We start from the raw sequence: 22,750 nt of genomic DNA, 5'->3' as shown, positions 1-22,750 counted from the left end.
AAATTGATCAGAATTATGGTTTTAGAACCGTTCTGATGTCTGCAAAATACTACCATCTCAGGATGAGTTTTGTGTGGGTTTGAGTGCAATTAAGGTTAGATAAATAAATAAACCATACTTAGAAATATATAAATGTAGTATTTTGTAATGCTAATATTCATATACTGATGATTAAGTAGAAGATAGAGCTCTGCTTATTACAATCATGTGCATTACTAACAATATTATTAGAACCATTAAACTCTGTTGGTAAAGTGGAATAAATTAAATTAAAGTGTTTGTTCAATTTTCCTTGTGTGCTCAAACTCCAAATTTAGCATGTTTTAAAGCCTTTTTAAATTTTGTTGCTCTTAATATTACTGAAGCCAAAGATGTATAAATGTCAAATGATACTCATTTACCCTTGCTAATAGAACATAAATGTATACACACTATGGTAGGGATGCAATAACTGTACATCCTAGTAGCAGTCTTTCCACACTAATTCTGGGGTTTTCTGAGGTTATAAGAATTCAAGATATTCTTGCCACAGCATATTTTATTCATCATTAAAATGGGATGCAGACTTCTTAAAAATATTGTTATTTCATCACAATAAATAGGGTAAGAAAAGTTTGGGGAGAAAAAAGAACGACAAACCTGTGGTTGTGAAAGCCAAACTGCTTAGTACACTGGTATAATTACAGTACTTACAGAATGATGTTTAATATCAATATTTTCACCTTTTCAGCTACTTTTCTCACTATTAATATGAACAGTTAGATATTTTCTAATTTTTCAATAATCATATATATACAAGTATATCAATTCAATTTTGTTTCATTAGCTTGAGTAGGATCATGAAATAGAAGGTAGAAAAGGAGCAGTGTAATCTTACTCAGAGCACCATGGACTGACTACTTTATTTTTACTAAGGTATGTTAGAGTATCATATTTTTCAGAAAAATCTTGGAAAAGAGTGAGTCTGGAAAGTTTGGCAGGAGAAAGTAGATATTAATGGCTAAAATATACATGCAGTAGACAAAATTAAAGAAGATATTTTTATTAAAACAAAATCTCACTCCGTGGAAATATTAAAACTCTACATATGCGTATCATATTTACTATTTTTAATATGATAAAACAATTTCTTTTTGGTTACTAAGGGTCTGACTTGATAATTTTGAAACGGTTACAATGTTTCTGAGATATCTCTTTATGAGAAAGAGCTACTGTCCAAACTGACTCTAGATAACTTTCCAGCAAACAGCAGCTTAATGTATGTATGATTTATATGAAGGTATTGCTTTTCAAACTTAATTTATGGAATTGGTATTTTCTAATCGACTTGTAATCATGTATGCGGAAGCTAGTTATATTTGTATATTTACTCAGTGCTTAGAAATTGTTATAAACTTATTATGACCTGCCCCATAAGATGCCCTTGTGTTAAGAGCTATGATTTTGTATTGTGCCCTGAAATGCAATACTGTGGTCTGAAGACTTGCAAGAATTTTGAGCTGAACGTTACAGCATTTAGTTGTAAGTTTTACAATCATAATGTCTGATTGTGAAAATTGCATTGGCTGTAAAAATCAATCACTTACCAGGTGAAGTGATGGGCATGCATGATAGAAAGGAAATGTGAGTCTGAGCCTCTCTTGAAACCATTCAGGTTGTCGAGACAAGACTAGACAGAAAAAATCAAGCACACTGGTAAGATATTTTTAATGTTTTGGTGCAGAATCCTGAGGGGTTGTGGAGTTTGTGATGCCTTTGCTGTGCACCTGAGTGAGCTGAGGAGAGGGGATTTCAAGCCCAGCATTTTTGCTGTTCCCAGCAGCAGGCATTGCTTGGCTCGGCTGGCCAGCTGTGGCCAGCTGTATCCCTGGCGCTGGCAGTGCCAGAACTGGGAAAGGGCCGGCAGCCCCGGGCTGCTGGACCCCAGAGCCAGGGCAGTGGGGCAGAGGGGAACAGCTTCCCTCTGCTCCCTGCCCTGGCTCCATGGGCTGCCCGGCAGCCAGGCCACACAGCCCAGCCCCGAGCAGCACAACCCGTATTGGTGTTTGCGCAGACACAAAATGGGACATGGGCAGAGTTCATTTTGCCATGAGATTCTCTCAGTTGCCATTTGGATATCGGCAGCTCTGTTAAAGTCAAACATGGATTACCAGCTAACTGTACATTTAGTGAAGCTTAAAAATATTTTCACTCGCGGGCTTGTGAATGTACAACAAATATGCTAACCAGGGCCCTGCATGCTGAGGGTATGTTTTAAAGGAATTAATTGACATGAGGATAGTGCTCTTCCCGGTGGAAGAAAAACTGATTTATGGCTTCAGGACCCAGAGGCAGCTGAGGAATACATTATCTGTTTGCAGATCAGCAAAATGTGTTGTGCTGGCAGGTCAGGAGTGGCCAGCTGTATTCCCACCCAGTACTGAACACCTTAATTAGAGGAACCTTCCAGAAACTTTTGGCATCCTGAAATTTGCTGTAGCATGGTATGAATTTACAGCATCCTAAATGAAGTTCCAGGGTTCTGCTTTCCTGGACATAAAATAAATTTCTCAAAGCAGTGAATCACAATTAATGAACAACCATGTGTCAGTTATTGACATTCCCTTCAGATTATGCTGCACAGCAGCAGGATACTTTCTTCTTCTAATAAGGCCTAACATGACATAAGGTTCTATCTGAAGGACCTTCTTGCTTTATTAATCTCATTATGACCACTTGAATTGCTACATCCTCTGTAATGATTAAAACATTTGACTCCCAAGTGTGACGTTATAATGAAGATGGAGTTCACAGAATAAGGCATTGTATCATTCTCAAAAGCTGGCAGCAAATAGAAATAAAAAGTCAAACTCCTCAGTGTCATTTCTTTACTGTTTCCATGGAAAAACAAGCTAAAAAAATTCGCATACTTATATATGCAGATTTAAAATAAATCTAAGTAAATAGAGAGATATATTTTTTTAAATCTTAAAAAGTACAGATGTCTTGAGCACCAATTTTAAAAGGAGTATGGTTTTGTGAGTTAGGTGAAGTGCTAAGCTAAAATTGACCACATGTAGTATAATATGCCCTCCTCTTCCCACCATTTGTATATTTTTAGGAAGGACTGAGACTGACTAGCAAAATTCCAGTTTGACAAATGATATATTTTTTCTAGTTCTTTGCACTTCTTAACTTGAAAATTTTTAAACTGCTCTGCATTTTCTTGAATGTACTATAGCTCTGTGGGAGTATATGATTACATACATATTAAGAAACATGCTTTCATTTAAAAAATCTTCATCTCTTATCCCAAAACTAAAAACTTCTTTGTAAAACTTGAAATAAATCTTGTTTCTAAGTAATAAAGCTAAATGAAAGAAAGATAGGAAATGAAATTTTATTCTGCCATTTTTTCTTCTGCAGGAATCTTGAGGGAGATAAATTTGGACATTTTTCAGCATGATGATTTGGAGTAAAAAGGCATAACACATGTTGCTGAGGCAATCCTTAGCTATGAGATGAATTAGTAATAGAAACTGAGAATAATAAGACTTCAGATCTTTCTTGTTTGTTTTTTTCAGCTGTGTGGAGGGGGTTGTGTTTTTTCTGATAGAACAAGCTAATGCAGCATTTTTCTGGTTCAAGAGAAATTTCCATGGGTGCAACTGTTACCTTAAAAGCCTTCAGCCTTGGCTCCAATTGTAATTTTCTGCCAGCAGTTTGTCTGTCCCAGCACCAAAACCCCAGTGACTTAAATTAACTGCATGTTCACTTTGGTTTTTTATATGCTTTTTTTTTTGGTCTAATTACCTACTTAATGGATACACCCAATTCCCAAGTTATCTGTTGTTTCCTAATCTTGGTGAAAGCAGGAAGAGAAAGTAACAGAGTAATGTATCATTAAGGAAAATGTTAAGATTTTAATGCAATTTGAGAAAAAATACAGAGGAATTCCTGCTTTTGTAACCTCCTGGGAAATATTCCCCAGGTAGTCAGGGAAATTGGGACATATTTGTTTGGGATAAAACTGATCCACAAGGGGCTAGAAACCTGCTGACCTTTCAGATAAACTTATTTCCAAATTATATTTTTACTGCTATTTTGACTTCGAAAAGTCAAATTTTGCTCAGACTCAATAGCCTCTTTGCTATTTGACAAAATTTCTGCTGTTCAAAACCATTAAAGGGGAGCAACAAATAGGATACTTGGAATCTAATTATCAATGAGGTGGAGATAGAGCCATCCATCATCTTGGGTTTAGTCTTGTGAGAATGTAAAAAAATCCCATTAGGACATCATTCTCTGCATTCCTGAGCATTTCATATTGTATGTATTAGAGAAAAAAAGTAAAAGACACTCTCTCTCCTGCCCTTGATTATTGTAGTAAAAACAAAGAACCAAAATGATGACTTTAAACTACAGATAAACTATTGCAAGAAAGCTAGAAAAAAATGTACTGAGATATTTTTTCTGAGGGTCATTCTTCTTATTATTTGTTTTATAAGGTCACTTTCCTATGATGCTATTTGGGACTGTCTTATGCATGGAACTAAAAATAATTTCCTTTATTTATTGCATGGAAGAGATTGTGAGCTTTTGGAAGCTGTATGGGTTGCTAATTATATCATTGTCATTCAGTTGTCAAGTTAACTGAATTTTCCACTTGGTCTAGGATTGGGTAGAATTTGTTCTCGTTAGTCTTAATAGGAGACAGACAACAATTGCACCAGAAGGGATCATATTCTCCTTAATGTTCTTTGAAAACATAACTGCTTCGGGTCATTACAGCACATGTGTGCATGATAAATATTTTATCACTGTAAATTGGGCTAAGGCTGGGTGGTTTGATTTAGGATGTTGATTCAAATGTCAACAGTGAACCTGACTTCCATATTTCTGCATAGTTTTCATGTTCCGTTTTAAATTCATCCATACATTAAAAGGAAGTTTTGTTTTATCCTGTGGAACAGAATTTAATACGTGACCTATAAGGCAGCTGCAGTCTTGTCAAGAAGACAAGAAAGCTGACATTTGGGTACTAGGTGAGAGTTTTCAGAAGGAAAATGTGGATGGAATAAGGAGTTCTAAGCTTCATTTTCCTGTTCTCATTTCTTAGTAGTTTGTTTAATATAAAGTTGTAACTGCACTGATGCAAAGTTGGGGTGTAGACTCTTCTCATATCTTATGGAGTTCAAAAAAGAAGATATTCTAAGCTCAAATTCCTTTGTTGCTATAAAGGATTTTTTTTTTCCTCAGGAGTCCAGTAGGTGATGATTATTTGACATATGTCTTAGAAGCTGCTGATAGAACTACTCAGCCACCAAAATCAGCTAAATCTCAGCAATCCAAGATTTCTGATCTGATCGTATGAGAGTGGATATATTTTGGTAATATTTTATTGTGATTATTATATATAAAATGGAAGTGATCAGTCATTGTAGACAAAAGACTTTAAATGTATTATGTCAGGAAAACAAATAGGTGAAATGGAGAGAGGAAATTATTCCATGCATTTGTTGTGAATGGTGAGCAAGATCTTGCATAGTGCTATTTTTACTCTATTCATACAGTAAGAACTCACTTCAAGAGGTTTCAGGTGTTTCATTGGCAGTAGTTGGTTTTTATTTGTTCCAAAAGTTGTTACAAACCTTCATCTGTTATAGATGTTTTTCTATCATACTTGAATTAGCTGTGTTTTTTTCCAGATAATGTAGGCTGATTCTTTATCAGTAGAGCCCTGTTTTTAGTTTGTTACTGTCTTTGCTATTTAAAATTGTTTAATCCTTACTGAAATACTGGAATTATTAAAAAGACAAACATGCTTGGAAGTGGACAGAGTACCTTGGGAATATCAGAGTATAATGTACATACACAGTGTAGTTTTTGTGCCTATAATGAAATGTATAAGAAGTGTTGGTACAGTGCCATTGCAAGGCAGTTCCAGGTACCAGAGGCACACAGCATGATTTGCTATTTAGCTAATCCTGGAAGATAGGTACTTTGGGCTTGCAGCAATATCCCACTGACAGTGCTGTAACTCCTCCAAGGCTGGAAAGCACAGCTACTGCACCTTAATTAGCTAGAACTACAAAACTCCCACTGGAAAATCTTTCTCCAAAAGCTGTTTGGGTTTTGGGTCTTTTTTCTTTTTTTTTTTTTTTTTTTTGGTGAAGGGAGGACATAATTTATCTAACTCCTATTTCTCAGTATCACTGTGTTTAAGATTATTTAGGAATTGAAAAGACAGGAATAGCAAAGCTCATGCTGAGAAAGGAGTGAAGTCCATGTGTTTTGTTTGTATATACATGAAACTCGTATACAGATGGAGTGTTTGTCAAACTGTAATCCCTTAAAAATGGATGTCAAAAGGCTCCTTCAAATAAAGATTAAAAACCCCAAACAAAGAAGCAAACAACCAAAACCCCTACCAGCCACCCAGTCCTTTCTGACAATACTGCAGACATCTATAACAGTGTAGATGACAAGACTTCAATTGTCCAAGGATACCATATTTACCATTACAGGTATATCCCTGCTGGTTTAGGGCAGAGTTTCTGTGAGTGCTGTCAATGGTTGGAGGAGCACATGGGTGGAACAGATTATTTTCTGTTACTTGACTGAGGATTGTTTTAGTTTGCTGTAACACTCTGCTGTTTATATGATTATGAAAATAGATGTACTTTTAGCAAGAAAACAGAATGTGATAGTTGAGTGTCTTGTCATTTTTGGAGAAACACTTTCTCCCAACAAGAGCTCTGCTCTTACAGGCCACTTCCTCTGTCTATGAGGCTGACTGGAGACCAGCTCTTCCCCATTGCAGTTCTTAGAAGACCTTATTGGATTCTGTGCTATGGAACAATCTCTGCCCTTTCTCATTCCTTATTCTCCTGTCCTGATGTATTTTTGTCCAAGATGTAATGGGACTGAGATTCCATGGCCCCGAAAGAGTTACAAGCACATCACGACAAAAGCTCATCTCTCATGTGGTAATTGCTCCTCAGCATCTGCACAGCAGGCTTTCACTAAATTTAGGTACTCACATTCCAGCTCTGTTAATATACCTGCCAGGTAGGTTGAGTTCTGCTTTACTCGAAACTGCCTCTGAGTTCCATGGGACTGAGGAGGACAGGATTGAACTGTTAATGTAATTTGTAGTCCCTCTGGGACAATGAACAGGCTTTTTTAGTGAACTCCACCTGTTTTCACTTCTCTATCCTTGTGATTGCTCTGAAGGAGAGGAGAGCAAGACAGGGTAAAAAACATCATCATTTTAGTTCCTAATAAGCTTTTTCTGTAGTTTTGTTCTTTGTTCTTATCTTCTCATATAAATAGCCACTAAGAGCTCTATTAAAAAGTTCTTTGATCGGGGTCAAAGAATTATCAAAGCCAGCAAACTAAAAGTTGAATTGGCAACCAGATGCTTGGAAGAAATGAGCACCATTTGGCTCTGAACTACCTTCAACCAAGATTTAATTACAATATTCATTACTTCAGAGACTAGAAAAACTCAATATGACAATCTTAAGGGACCAATAGTAATAAAATAATGAATGAAAAATTCTAAAATATAAACCAAGTGAGAGAGTATATCTGTATCAGTTTAAAAAAATGTAATTAAAACAGTCATTTAATTTCAAACACGATTGTTTTGTGTAGTCTTTAGAGAAAAAGGATAAAAAGAGAAACCACTGAAAAAAACACTGAAATATGTCTGCTTGTGCTCCTGCTGGATGCTGAAAATGGTTATGCTGTTAGTCATGAGAGCTTTCTGTGAATTTGGGTCAGTCATATATATATATATATATATATATATATATGTATATCTTACTATCGCCACTGTACTTCTTTATTCCTTATTGGCCCAGTTCCTTTGCCATCACACCAGTGTCAAATCCCAGCCCATCTCGTAGCTGAGAAAAGAGCCCAAAAGTCAAGGGGCTTCTTTTGCAAAATATATCTGATGCCTAATCATAATGTCCCTCCTAGCAAATTGCAAACAGTTATTACATTACTTTGTTTTACACCAGGTAGTTTACATGACAGCCACTCAGATTGTGTCGCAGAAGAATATTTTGAGTTTTAATTCAAATATAATATCTGCAGTATTGGTTTAATCTTTGATTTGAGTCTTTGCATTTTAATTAACTCTGCATCTGCTCTGGACACCTCATATAAATTGTAAAACTAACTCAGGAGTTCAAGTGTCAAGTAGTTTATTTTTCAAATGTCCGCAATTTCTGAAACTGCGTTTATCCTGGCATTAATATTTTCACTTGCACTATGCTGTCAGATAGTAACATTAATCTATTGCTGTGTATTAAAGCCACATATTTTGCAGGTAATATCAAATTGCCACTAAGTGTTTGCAGGTGCTGGTTCCTGCTGTTATTTATGTCAAACTCCTGAAATTGTCATAATCTGTAAACAGCTTGGGCCTTTCTGAACTATTCCCATTGATCTCAGTGAGGTTTATGGTAACCCATGGAGGAGAACAAAGGATACTTTTTAAGACTATACTTGGGGAATAATTTTTTACCCCATCTGCTTTTTCTATTGTACAGGTATCTTTTTGTTACATCACAATCACATATTTTGATGGTTGAAATATATATTTAAAACCACATTTTCTTCCCACTTAAAAGATTTTTTGTTATCATTTCTGAAATGAAAACCTTTCAGCTGACATTGTTTTATCAGTTTATCTATTGAGGTTGTAATCTACTATTCATACTGCACAAGGCATTTCCTTTTCTGTATGTTATATGCATATGCATCTAAAAATAATATAGTCTTGTGATGGTTATTATCTCTTTCATTCATTGTTAAGTAATTCATTTACTGCCATATGTCCCTAAGGACCCAGGCTGCTTAGTTTCATTTGATTGGATTTTAAAATCTATTTGATGGATTAAGTCCACCAAGGCACACCTCTGATGTGATATGAGCTCTACAAAAATTATTTGGGATGCAAAGAAATGTACTCAAATAATTGTTTTCAAAGTCTTCTCCTAAAAATGCAGTAGATGTAATCCAAACCAGTGAAGAAGCACAAAAACTGTATATTGCTCCCAGCATGTTTTCACCAACAATTGCTTATATATTTTTTAAAATAAAGCCCATGATTTTACGCTCCTTCATAAATCTGCCCTAGTCAAAGAAGGAAGGGATTTGGACAGAATATAAAGAGGTGCTAAACCTAAGTAATTTTTAATGAACAGCCATAAGATTGTTTTGCTTTGAAGAAAATATATGCAATGAAAATTCCTGTAGTCATATGCTTGAGCTGTTTGTGGTCAGCAGCACTTCTCTTATGGAAGACTATAAAATGTCTTAATTTTCCCTACATGCAGATACCAATCTAGATTCTAAATAAAGCAAAAGCAAAACTTGTACCCAAATATGGATTCAGCAATATCTGAGAAGGAGTTGTCTGTAAAAGGTAAACCTTGGATTAGACTAAGCAGCTGGGCTAAGGCTTTTCTGGACCTCTATGGAGAGAGCCTAAGTGATTTGATTGTTTTTGCATATGTGTTGCATCAAACATGTACATTACCTTGTTTACATCTGTTAACGTGTAGGTGTTTAGTTGTTTTCATCCACATTCAAGACATATCAGCATATAGTTGAGGGACATTTGCAGCTGCTGTCATTTTGACAGATAAGGAATGTGATGTATTTAGCAAGTTACAATACTACCTGGGAAAAAAAAAACTATATTTATTTCCAATCATGTATGAGAAGTATTGCTCCAGTGTACTGGCCATCACTACACTGGAAAAAAATAGAAGTGATGGCATTAAGAAAGTGCTTTGCAAAAAATGCAGGAAGGCTGTGAGTAGCACTGTTTTAAGAGCTAAAAATTATGAAAAGAAATATTTAAAATATATTTACAGGATTGAAGGAATTTAACACCTTAAACTACATCACAAAATTTATGCCCTCCCTCTATTGACGAAGGAACCACCAAAATTTAAGTAGATTTTGAAATTTTGTGATGGGAACAATCTGGACTTTATCAGCCGGTACAGCCATATACTACCTACTTATTTCCCAGTTTGTATTGCGTACTAGTCTGCAGAACCCAAAGCTTTTCTTCTGTCTGAGCATTTCTTATTCCTTGTGTTTGCATTATTCATCTTCTTTTCCTTATATGCCCCCAGATCAAATATTTTTTGTAAAAATCATCTTTTAAGCCAGAATCTACAGTAGTCATAATATAGCCTTTTCTCTGTCTAAAGAGCAGCAAATACTTCAAATTTACAACTCTAACACTGCAGAACGAAAGTAATAGAATAAATAATGAAATTATGATCATAGCAGCAACTGGTACATAAGACAAAATTAATTATTGTAGGACTATTTACAATATATTTCATTAGAACTCTTTGTACACTGTTTTCCTCTACCACCTCTGAGAAAGATTTCTCTTCCCTGTCAACAAGAGTATAAATTCTGTGTAATACCAACAGTTTCTTTTGCCACAGGTGATGCATGTCACATGGTTTATTACCAAGCCAACTTGATTGTAAATTATTTTAATAATTTTTCAATGTGATAGTATTTTCATTCCACAGTGGAGTGATTTTGTGTGGAGCATCCTCAGTTGCACAGTTTAGCACATCTGAGAATGTAACCAACTGGAATTTCTCTATACGGAGTTGAATTTCTGATCTGTAATTATCTTGGCTATGTTAAAATTTTTGACACTATTAAAAACAGGTTTTGTAGCAAATTGTGTATTTTCTTTTTTAAAATGAAGATATATTTGTGATCGTAATTTCAAATCACTAGTGTCAACTAGAAGTCTTGAGGAATTTGACCTGAAATCAGACAAAATATTTTTGTTGAAGAAGTTTAGAAATGTATATTAAAATATTTTGAATGCTTGCCCCAGACTTTGTAGCATCTGGATTTTGCTACTTACAGCAACATTTGTAGTTAGATTCTGGAGTTATCATCACCATTTGTACTTTGCAGTTGACAGTTCCACTGATACTTGTTTCATTCAATCCAGATATCCATGTGTGAAATATGGCCTGTATTCCCTGAGTGTGCTGCCTTCCACACCACATTAACACTGCAAAGCCATATCCACTGGGAAAGGAGGATGGTTGTGCTGCCAGTGCTTTCTAGGAAGGGGAGGGCTGATGCTGTGAGAGCAGATGAATACCTGCATTATTTAGGCTGGGAGAAGTGCTAATGCTAATATGATTGCATTCTAGAAATAGATTTGTATTAGGAGAGAGGGAGGAAAAAAAAGGGGCTTTGTGTGAAAGATGAAAGTCCGGTGTGCATCATAAGGATGAAGTAATTTATTTAAAAATATTCATATCTAGGTTGGGAACTACAAGAAGCATATATTTGTTACCATGCTAACACAGGGATAACCTCTGGGAGACAGAGGAAGGATTGCATTGCAAGGCTGTTACTGGCAGTTAAGTGCTCGTGGCCTCTAACACAGACTTATAAATATGAACTTTGTGTTTATGGGGTCAGGTGGGTTGTGGTGGTGGTGGATTTTTCTTTTTATACCATTATTGTCTTCAAGAAATAAGATTGTTCCTTCCATTTGTGTATAATAGGTTTCCAGTGCTGCTGATCTGTGCTTAGGGAAGGTTGTTTAGTTTGCTGGTTTGACCCGTTAAATTTGTTATTGCATTTTGGTAATATAAAATGTAAATTACTGACCCGTCCCTGATTTTTTGTCCTACTTAAGTCTTGAATACCCTCATATTTTGAAATTTCAAAGGCTTTTTTAAAACCCTCACTGTTCTTAAATTGCTGTCACTCACTGTCTGGAGGTGTTTTTGTATTGTTGTGATCTGTGGAAATAGTATAAAATGTGTCTTTACTCCCAGAATATTTGTGATGGTTACATCCCTGAGAACATCAGAAATCTCTTGACTCTTGTATAAAAGCTGAGTAAAGAGTACTTCTCCAATATTGCCTGCTCTTCTTCTGACAACGATCTGTTTCATAGGGTAAATGATAATGGTTTGAGAGTTCTACAGATTAGCTGGATGATATTCACTCTAACACTACTGGAGAATACAAATTACATCATTTGAAGTGACTGTTTCCATTTTCTGCTTTCAAGGTCAATGGGTATTTTGGGCCCACTTGATACCACTTACTGAAAATTTTTTGAGTCGCTCTTGCTATAGAGAAGATTTGAAAAGCTGAACAAAAATGAGCACTTTGCAGAGATTCTATATTAAATTCTGCAAGTGGGTTCCCATTAAATAAAACAGTATATTTAAGCACAAAATTGGGAATTTACAACTCTTCCTTCACTATGTGATCATACTTGAGATCACCACCTTACATTGAATCCTATCTGTGGACAGGCACCTTCATAAATACCTAGAGAAAACAATGGGGAGGCCACTTGTCTGGATATGCAGAGCTTAATTTTAGCTTACAAAGTTATGCTGAATAACCCTAATAATAAATAGAGATGAAATAAAGTGTTCATAATGGCATTGCTTTCCTTCCAATGTGTGTTGAATATATCGTATTTTCAGGCAGGAATCCTCCAACTCCCCTGCCATGGGTGGGGATGGCAGCTGCTAGTTCAGGTTGTTCAGAGCTCCATCCAACCTGGCCTATGGTTTGAAGTTCATTTGGCATCCAGCTGTAGTCTCATTGCAAAGCCAAAGTGCCAGATACAGATTCATCCTTTTGAAGATTGAGTTTCAATAAAGTTTTTTATAGGAGCTTGTTTAAACATAAAAACTGGTGTGAAATTTGGTAGGATGAACATACAAAGTATATTACTTCTTTATTAACATTCATGTAATCAGATTATATTAAATTTAAATTACTTTGGAAGTTTCTTATCTTAATCAGTAAAAAGACACTCTTTTCTGGACTACAAGTAGTTTCATGTATAAATAAATTGCAGAAGGAAATGCATAAAGAAATATGTAAAGAAGCTCACTTTACTTTTTGAATCAGTATTGGTGCAGGCATTTTATCAGGTTTTGCTTTGAAGTTTTGCTTTTGGTTTCTTCAGAAAACATTGAATTTAAACCCATAGATCTTTGAAGCTATCTTTGGTTTACCAGAAGTCTACCACCGTATTTCTGTATTTGATCATTTATTTGGTTAGTAGTTACACCAAAATTGCTTTTGTCTTTTTTAATGGTAATGTTAGCTTAATGAATATCTTCATTAACTTGTACATGAAAAATGCCCCATTTTGATCCAAAGCAGGGATGTGGCTGGTTCTGGCTGGTTTTGCTGTATAGATGTATTAATCTGATATATTGCAATTCCCACTTCAACCCACTGCAGACACAGATAAAACTGGCAAGTGGGTCAAGCAGAAGAGTAAAAAGTGACTACCAATTATTTAGCAAAATTTTAATCTGGAAATCATAAGAATATAAATGGTCATGTTGCTGGTCCATGGCTTCGAGTTTCTTCTGCCTGAAGAGTTCAGTGACTCTGGTGGTGCTGTGCTGCCCCACAAGTGGTGCACACCACCAAGGATGTGTGCATCCAGCTTCAGCTGGACTTCAGGGGGCCAGTGGAGCACAGCAGCCCGGGGCTGTCCTGCACCTCGCAGGAACGACCACGATTCTAGCTCAATCACCTTACTCCATGAGGACAGCCCACAGCCCGTTGAGCTCCCCTGCCCAGCAGTGGGCTGCACACCAGCATTCCTTATCAGTTACTCAGTAAAGAAAGTGGGAACAACCATATCAAAACTCTGACCTCTTGGCTAACAGAAAGGATTGGTTGTGTGTATATGAGCCTTTTGATGTAAAGACATAGACATTGACATCTGAGACTGTCTGCATCCATCTGCCTGTAGACAGCTCTCTGAGAAGGTGTTTAGAGCACAAGGAGGTCCTTTCTCAACCTTGTGGCTCAAAGGCAGGGTCTTCCTGACAGTTTTGTCTGACTCTGTTCTAATTCTAGTGTACCTTGCCATCAAATCTTGTTAAACCAGGGTTGCCTTTACCATTAACTCACTGTCCTATATCAATCAAATATACCAATGTTTCTGTCTTGTGAGTGAAGTGCATCACTCATTATACAATTCTCTGCAGAAATATGCACTAGGAAATGTAAGGAGGTGTTTTTGGTAGCCCAAGAAGATTGTGGTAGGAAGAGAGAAAGGAAAGGAGGTGCCCAGATTCTTAAGCATATTTTAATGATTTAATGTACTCCTAAAATGTGCATAGATATTTCTTTAGAGAAAAACCAAAACTGGTAGAATTTTGATTAAAAATGGAGCTTAAGAAGTGCCTGATAGATGCCTGTGTATGGAGGTCATTAAAGCACAGTACAGAAACGGGAGTGCGAATTCAACGAGGGCACAGATTCGTGACAGAAAGTCATGACCCTTTCATGCCTAGCAGAGTAGAGGATAATGGATTTCTTGTGGTGAGAGGCACTGTGCCCAGTGGAATAGGTAGTGGTGTGCTGCCCTGCCATGCCATTTGTAATGCTCATTGTGGTTTCAGTGAGGGCAGCTGCTTTAGATTCTCTGTAAATGTGAGTACTGCTTCAAAGGGTAAAAGTGCAAGGATTTCTTCTCCAGTCCAGTGGAATAGGAGAGTGTAGGAACCAGTCAGCGTACAAACAGTTGGTTGATATAAAAACCATTGCATATGTGTGTAATAAAAAGTAGACTTAATATCCATCTCTTGTCAAAAGTCTGTACTGTTCTTTTCCTCCATTTGACTCAGTGCTGGTTTATATTTTCAGTACTTAATCTCTTTTTCAGTCAGATTTTTATCATATTTATGGGCACAGATTTTTTTAGTCCTTGGTTTGAAAACAGGTGAAAAGGCAAATTTAATCTGGTCATGAAATATTATTAGACATTTAGTTAAATTTTGTTGCATTTGTCAGTAAATTTATATTTTGTCTTTATCTGAAAAGTTTTGTGCAACTGTAGAATTGTAGAATAAAGGTGTGAGTTAAGAAACATTGATATAGTCTGGATTTTAGAATTTCAAAAGTGGTCCAGGAAGAATTAAAAATTACATCACAGGATATTCTGAGTTGGGAGGGATTCACAAGGACCATGGAGAGCAACTCCTAAGTGAACGAGTCACATGGGGACCAAACACACAACCTTGGTGTTATTGCTCCAACCAACCGAGGTCATCTCAGAGGTAAAAGTAATTTAAAATCTGGTATATGTATGCAGAAGAATTCCTGTTACCATCCCAAACCTATGTGGTATATGCTTATTACAGAGCAAAATAAATTCCTTGCATAAGAATTCCTTCAATAAGGATGGTAATAATGTTTAGTATTTGATCATAGGTAGATTTTTCAAAACAAGAATTTTAATATTTCACCAAAGTCTAATTTCATATTCCCAGATCAGCTGAGTAACTAATTTTCAGCCTTCTCCAAGCTGAGTTTTGTGCAAGTTTTAACCTGCATGCATTTTTGATACATGTGGAAATTGACTTTCATTTCCTGCATGTCTAAAATAATTTCATGTCTTGTTAGATTAATGCCATACATCATATTTACCTTAATAAGTTAAGAAAATGTCTTCAAAAATGTCTCCCTTAGAGCTAAAACTGGAATTGTGTCTTAAAGATTAATAAGCAGGCAACTTGTGTTACATAAGGTGGAAGTACAGGCTGGAAATAATGTTTAAAACAGCATAGTTATCCTTTATATGATATATTTTCATATGTTAATATTTTTTTTATTTCAAACCTGAACAATTGCCACTGAGACTAGCACATGATATCTATTTTTGGGTTTCTTCAAAAAATATTGAATTGGAACCCAATTAAAAACTCTCAATTAAAAATCCGTCACTTTTTATTATTTTCTGATCTGGCCTGCGTTTGTGTTAAATAACATGAATGACAGTGGCACAGACCAGGTAACTGATTTTCCCCAAATACTATATATACAGTATTTCTAAATAGTTTTGTTTGTTTGTTTGTTTTTTTTCTCTAGTTGCAAATATGTGTATGTAAGCAAATGGTACCCTTTCAGCCTATTTCATGGTTCTTATGGGGAGCTGTAAAGGGAAATTCCTATTTTTTCAGTGAAAGACACCACAGGATGGAGACATGGAACTGAATGGAAGTTCACATTTTGAACATCTAATGTATGTTATTTTAGCAAAAGCAACAAGCTTGAAAGCATGAGCTCATATTAAATGCATGACAGGAGTGCACAGAAGATAGAGTTGTTGGTGAATTTCATCTTTTCATTAATTAATCATGGTTAAGAACCATAATCCTTGCCCCGTGAGCTAAAGTTTAAGCACAGCCTAGCTCCCTGTTGAAATGAAGAGCTGGTAATTTATGCTTTCAATTCACACCAATAAAGGCTCATAGATTCACTGTGTTTTGTTGAACCTTTGCCATAGTTCCAGTTCAGATCTGCAGTAGAGAAACTCCTACTGAAAGGTGTTCTGCCTGATTGTTGGTACAGGAGGTGACACCCCCATGCTTTCCTTACAGGTTCACCTGAATTCAGCCTGTAGGACTCACACTGCCTGGCCAGAAGAAACATGAGTAAACATTTTCAGCACCTCTTGTAATTCTCTACTCTCAAAAACCATAATCAGCATTTTGCAATTAGGCATGGGGTATACAGTGTTGAACATACTTAGCTGCAAGTACTGTTGGAATGCTTGCATGTGTTTAGGTGTGAGTTGTCTCTTTCTGTATCTTCACATCCTGATTTCCACTGCATAAATGGAAACAATTCAGGGAAACTAAGGTCACAAAGAAAATTTGCATCATTGCAAGGAACCTCCTTGGGTATTTTGATATTAGAGATTAAATTCTGGTAATTTAGATACTAACTGAGGAAAATATCTTTATTTGGGATGGGAATTAGGTGTTGAATCTCACCTTTATAACCATCTGCTTGTCTTTATCCACATGTGAGGAGCTTGCATGGTTACTGTACTGTTCTATTACTGAACTAGTTTGTGTTAATAACCTTGCCTAAAAGGTATCTGTCTGATGCTGTGCTCATATTTGCAGACTTGGTGGTGTTCATTTTACTGTGGTGATTTTCTGACATATGTTTTCTTGTCCACTGCATGCTTATGACGCTATCAGTGAGATAAATTTAACTTCCCTTGCAAAACTAGTGCACATGGGGGATGCTCTCCATCAGACCTGGATTTTATCTACAAGTTGAAAAGAATAAGAATATCACACTTAAAAGCACTGTTTGCCTTCTCAAAGGGCTGCAGGAAGCCTCTGTTGAAATTGTAAAGCTTTTCAAACAGCTTTTCAAAGGTTTTGTGTAAGAGAGGACTTTGTCCTCCTGTTTCCTTTATGTAAAAAGCAAGCTGTGTAAAACAGGGAAAAATACTTTAAAAGTTCTACTGCAATATATTTCTTTGCCTAGGAGGATGGAAGACTTTATGCTTTTTGTTTTGCCCCTTTATCTTTCACAATGTGTTCCCTGGTCCTTGGGCTGTGTCAGAGGGAGTGGTGACGCTGTTGAGATGCATCCTGCCAGTGCTGGGTCAGATGGTTAATAGCCTCAGATTGGGGAAACCATGCTGCCTGTTTCTCATACCTGCTTTGCATTTATATGAGCCATTGTTCTGTGTGGTTGAAAGAAGAGCCCCAGCTGAAAAATGCCTCACTTGCAAAGCATTCAAGCAGTTTAAAACAAGCATTTGGCTGGTTTTCAGACTGTTTCCTGCTGTAATCTCTGCCCTTCAGGGAAGGTAGAAGGTTCTCCTGTACAATTATAGCTGTCATTTTCCAGCAATCCAAGGATAACTATGGGGGGGAGAAATCTTTTCTACAGAATATATATAAAAGGAAATGTATATTGAAACAAATATATGTAGATGCTATTTTTTGCTTTGAACTTTCTGAAGGAATACCAATATAATTTGGAAAATATTACATGAAATTAGGATAATATGATGTATTTTCATACCGTGTTTCCTAAGGGATCCCTGCCAAATTATACTGTGCAATTACAGGTTTATTCATTCAAGAACTAAACTTTAGAATTGCTAATCTACCAGTCTCGATTAGAAATTCGTGGTATATTTTGTTTATTTTATGATTATATGTGACAAATATTTTGCAAGTACAGCTTGATTTCCAATTATTCACAACCCTGAACAGATGAAGGAGTCAAAGACTGTTAAAAGCCATGGAATGAAAAGCTTCTGGCAGGGAAAGAGATTTTTCTGAATATAAGATTTATCAGTGATAAAAAAAGATTCTGTGCCTTGCATTTAGAAGTTGAGAGCAGTTTATAGTGGTAAACACTTTAAGTCTAGGAACTGACTTAGGTCTAAACTGGGAGCATTTTATCTGTCACCTGGTTTGTTAACTAGCAATTGTGACATCAAAAAGGAATTCCCACCTTCCCCACTCTCCACCCCAGGATATAAGAAAGCAATGTATTGCTTTTCTGTGATCATCAGTTCAAAGTGTTTTTGTGATCAGCTAAGGTTTCTTAACCATCTGTGGACTGCAGTTGATTAATCTTGTCATGAACCTTACCCTACTGACTTGTAAAAAAATAAGTAGGAAATGGCTTTCAGTAACAGCAGTAAATGGCATTCTGATCTGGTTTGAGTACCTGTCAGATTATGTATCATCATAGGCAGTGGGGAAGGAAGGAAGGAAGGCCTTCCTTCAAAATTTGGTTCAAAGCACTTATATTTCTGTTTGAAATATACCTTGGAGAGATGATCTTTGGCAGAATTAACTAGTCTTCTAATCAAGCAACATCAGAACACTCTGATATCTTGCAGAAATGATTTCAAAACCAGAAAGGTTTAGGGGGACAGAAGTTATTGTGTAGAAGTTAGGCTTGCAGATTACTTGACAGGAACATCTCAGTCTTTGTGCCAAAACTGTGATTGAATTTGGGTTTTTTTCAATTTATCTTCATGTCACTAGTGATATATGCGTTTAATTAATTGGTGCAATGAGCAACAGTTTAGCTATTTTCAGCATACAGCGTATATATGAAATTCCCTGGAGTTGTCTCCAAGGAGAATGATTGGGCATGATTTTGAGATGTTGTGGGGGGTGAGGCTGAAAATCATGGGGAGGGATCATGTCTGTAGCAGATATAAGAATGACAACTTCAGCAGGACCATCTCAGATTTCCATAATTTTTATTTTTTAAAGTAAAAAAGGAAGTATGAGACTAAAGTTTGAGAATCATGTCAGTTTTCCTTTAAGTTTTTTCATTCTTTTCTGCAAGTGCATGCTCATGCTATCCCAGGAATTTGGGTGAGCCCTTTTACACAGACACCAGCACACAGGTGGAACTTTTTATCCTTTAACTGAGTCATGATGGGTTTCACCCTGTCTTTGCCTGTTGTAGATGCAGGCAGCTCTGCCTTCACAGCAGCAGCTTCCGAGGAGAGAAACAATCCTGTTTGCTTGGTATGGCAGGAGTGGCCTACTAACTCTGAAATTTCTCTGAGGTAAGAGAAGGGAGTGGTGGGCTGTGAGTACAGAGCTGTTATAACCACTAATCTCCTTAGGACAAACAGGTAAGAGTAAAGATAATGTACAGAGAGAGAACAATGCTTTGAGAATAGAGTTCCAGGATCACCTCCAAAATGCAGCTTTATGGTCAGTTTTTGCCTATGTTCGTTTGGTTCACAGAATTTAAATTCTATATCATGCTGGCTACTGTCTCTCCCTAAGGGTACAGTGGAAGAGCAGATAACTGACTTTAAATAATGTTACAGGGTGTTGAGGCAATTTCCTACAGCATTGTAGTATGGGCCTGGAATATTCACTGAAAAGCTGTTTTGCATTATCAGAATATCTATATGCTTGCATAATGCAAATTTTAAAAAGAATTAGCCTTAGTTCCATGCAGACTGTTATAAAATAGTATGGCTCTGAGTTATTTGGAGGCAACTTCAAATAAGTTTAACATATTTGTAAAGTATGTGTTCCATGTATTTTAAACCTTATTTGATCATTTACTGTGTGATCTTTTCCATTTGTCACCTTCTTCCCCTGCTTTCTAGGAAGCTGTTGAATTTATGACAAAAGTATTAATTGGTGGTAAGCCAAAGGTTGAGTTTATATTCTAATAACTTCATTTGGTCTACATTTGAAAGGAGTAATACTATGTTCTCAGGCTCTAGGAGGTCAAGAATTCCTTTCTTCTCAAATAAGGTTTGGACAATGAATACTGTGAAGAATGGTAGAATCCTGATAATAATCCAGATGTTCTTTAATATTTTATCAAACTCATACTTTTTTCATCTCTGTTTTGGCCTAGGAAGAAATATTTTATTTTAGACTTCATTATATGAATATTGGGGAAGCAAAGAATTGGATATGATGTTTCATTTAGAGAATGTTTGTGTAGAGCACTTCAAAGGAATATAATGTGTTGGCTGGGTACTCCCTTTGGGAGAGGAAGCTGTTGGCAAGTACTTTTCCTCAGGGATCCATTTTGTGATTGGTGTTCTAGAGAATCACATCATAACTTTGCATGAAGTGACACTCTGCATATTTTCAGGCCACCTAGCAAAGTGCCATGTCATGTATTACTTCTGATTTTTGAACTGCAAGGTGTGTTGGACTTTCTATTTGGGAGCACTTTTTTGTTTATTTATTTTATGTATATATATATTTATTTAATATTTGGTAGAGCAGCTTGTAACACGTACACGTTCACTGTCTTTTCCTACTTGTAACACAGTAGGATTGTGCTACAATCTACAACTTGGTCTTTTTTCCTCCTAATTTCTCTTTTGTGTCATCTTTTCTATCACTTTTTTCTTTCCCACTGCTCTTAATCCTTGTAGAAATCTTTGTTTCCAGTTCTCTCTCAGAGCCTGGACCAGGAGCACTGAAGATGATGGAGATGTTTTCACTGAATTCAGTGAGCACAATTCAGAACTGAAGCCATGACTGTACAAAGGCAGCACCATGGGACAATATCCAGTTCATGGCATCTCCTCCCTGAAACCCAAATCTTGTGAGGTACTGTTTTGTAGGCAGTTATTAGTAGTCCCTCTTGGTGTTTTGCAACTGCAAGGGAATAACAGATTCTGTGCCTTTTTAAAATTGCTCTCAGGCTCCTGGTACCTAATCTCTATTACACCTGCATGAAGACAGGCAGTTGACAAAGAATCCTGCACCTATAAACAAAATTTCAAACAAAACACTAAAGCTGGTGTCAAAGTTTATTTTTTTTGTAATATTTCTAAGTGGTAAGAGGTTAAGTGCCATTGAAAAATGTTGTAAATTTCAGAATGCAGTCATGTTGGATTTGTAGCTAGTGGGAATCAATGAAGTTCCACTGATTTAACTACGGATAGATTATTTTCATCCACTGAAGTTTTGTGATAAGATCAGCAGTCATATAACAGGTTCTGAGTGCTTGGTTTGCACAGAAGAAAACCAATCAGCTTCATCCTCTGTTCAGCTAGAGTTTTGATACTATAAATCATCAACTGGTTTAAAAATAGAGTAATAAATACAGTACTTTTTTATACAAAATACAGTAATTTAAAGGTAATTAGTAACTTTTAAAACAGTTAATAAGTCTAATTCCCGAGATGTCCTGAAATTATTAGCTTTTATAAAAACAGAAAAAAAACCCCCTTAAACAACCCCTCTACCATAATGACCATAGTTTTATTGCTGTTAGATTTCTGTGATTTCATAGATTTGTTGAATATCAATTGTTGGAGTTTTTATTATGGAATTCCTCTGTTGTCACTTCCTTTCTTTTTTTACTCTGTGTTATTTTTTTCCTCTTCTGTGAAGGAGGAAATAAAAGAACCATAATGTTTGAGGCAATTAAGTGAGCCACCTACAGCTACTATAGACAATGTTCAGAAGTTAGTCACAAAATGAGAGGGAACTTGCAAAAATAATGGAGGTTAAATCTCCCTGAGTATCAGAAAAGAGCTGGGTGAGGTCACAGATCACAGATATATAGGACAAAGCTGTGTTTAATTCAGAAAGAAAAAAATAAAAAAGGTTTGTTGAAATCTGTTTGAGTCCAAATCTGGAAAAATATTTTTACCATTTATCTTTCACTGTGTTTCTCCTATATGCCTTTCCCCTTGTACCATGCTAGTCTGGAAACCCAGAATGTACTTGAAATACCTTCCTTTACTGTCTAAAATGATAGCTTTTATTTCAGGACTTGGCTTATTATTTGATCCTTTAACCCCCTAAGGCCAGTATTAGCAGTTGGTGTCAGGAAATCCCAATTCCCAGTGCCGAGGGGTTAATTGCTTTTTCCCGTTTGATCTTTTCCTGCCCACTTTTTATTCTACCTGACCCTTTTACCAGCTATAGGAGGTACACATCCTTTTCTTTGTTGGCCTACTTCCTCTGTCTCCCCATAGTTTTCCTCACTGCTGCCTTGCCAATTTCACATTACATATTTCTCAACGAAAAAATTGAAGTTGACCTGAATTTTTCCTTCTTATGCTATCCAATTTTCCTGGCAGAAAAGGTGCAGCGTGCTGTTATTGTATTTCTAGGAACTGAGATAGGATGGGCACGTGATAAATTACAAAGAAAAAAAAATTGAATATATGTATAGACATATGAAATTGGACTGCTGATGTGTTAAATTTGGAGAGCTTTGTTGGATAAAAATAATTTGTATATCATTTTAAACAAAAAAGATAAAGTATGGGGGATGGGGAGGAAGAAACCTTTAAAACTAAATAAAGGCATCTCAGATTTTATTGCTACACTAAGTAATCTTATAATCAAGCAAAACACAATCAAATTTGTCAGAAATATTTCTCATGTCAAGGTTAACCCTACATTCATTGAAAGCT

At 36.2% G+C, this 22,750-nt stretch overlaps 1 long non-coding RNA gene across 1 annotated transcript in view; it reads left to right on the top strand.

Annotated features, from left to right (window-relative positions):
- Positions 1-19,373, top strand: part of LOC110479558 (uncharacterized) — a 49,492-nt gene extending 30,119 nt beyond the window's left edge. Inside the window, exon 3 of the long non-coding RNA XR_002466943.2 lies at positions 19,300-19,373. This is a non-coding gene — a long non-coding RNA (uncharacterized LOC110479558). The remainder of the gene's footprint in view (positions 1-19,299) is intronic.
- Positions 19,374-22,750: the final 3,377 nt, after the last annotated feature.

Source organism: Lonchura striata, chromosome 9 (genome assembly GCF_046129695.1).
Source record: "Lonchura striata isolate bLonStr1 chromosome 9, bLonStr1.mat, whole genome shotgun sequence".
Lineage (NCBI taxonomy): Eukaryota > Metazoa > Chordata > Aves > Passeriformes > Estrildidae > Lonchura > Lonchura striata.
Note: the sequence above shows the minus strand (reverse complement) of the source record. Positions and strands in the feature narration are given on the sequence as shown.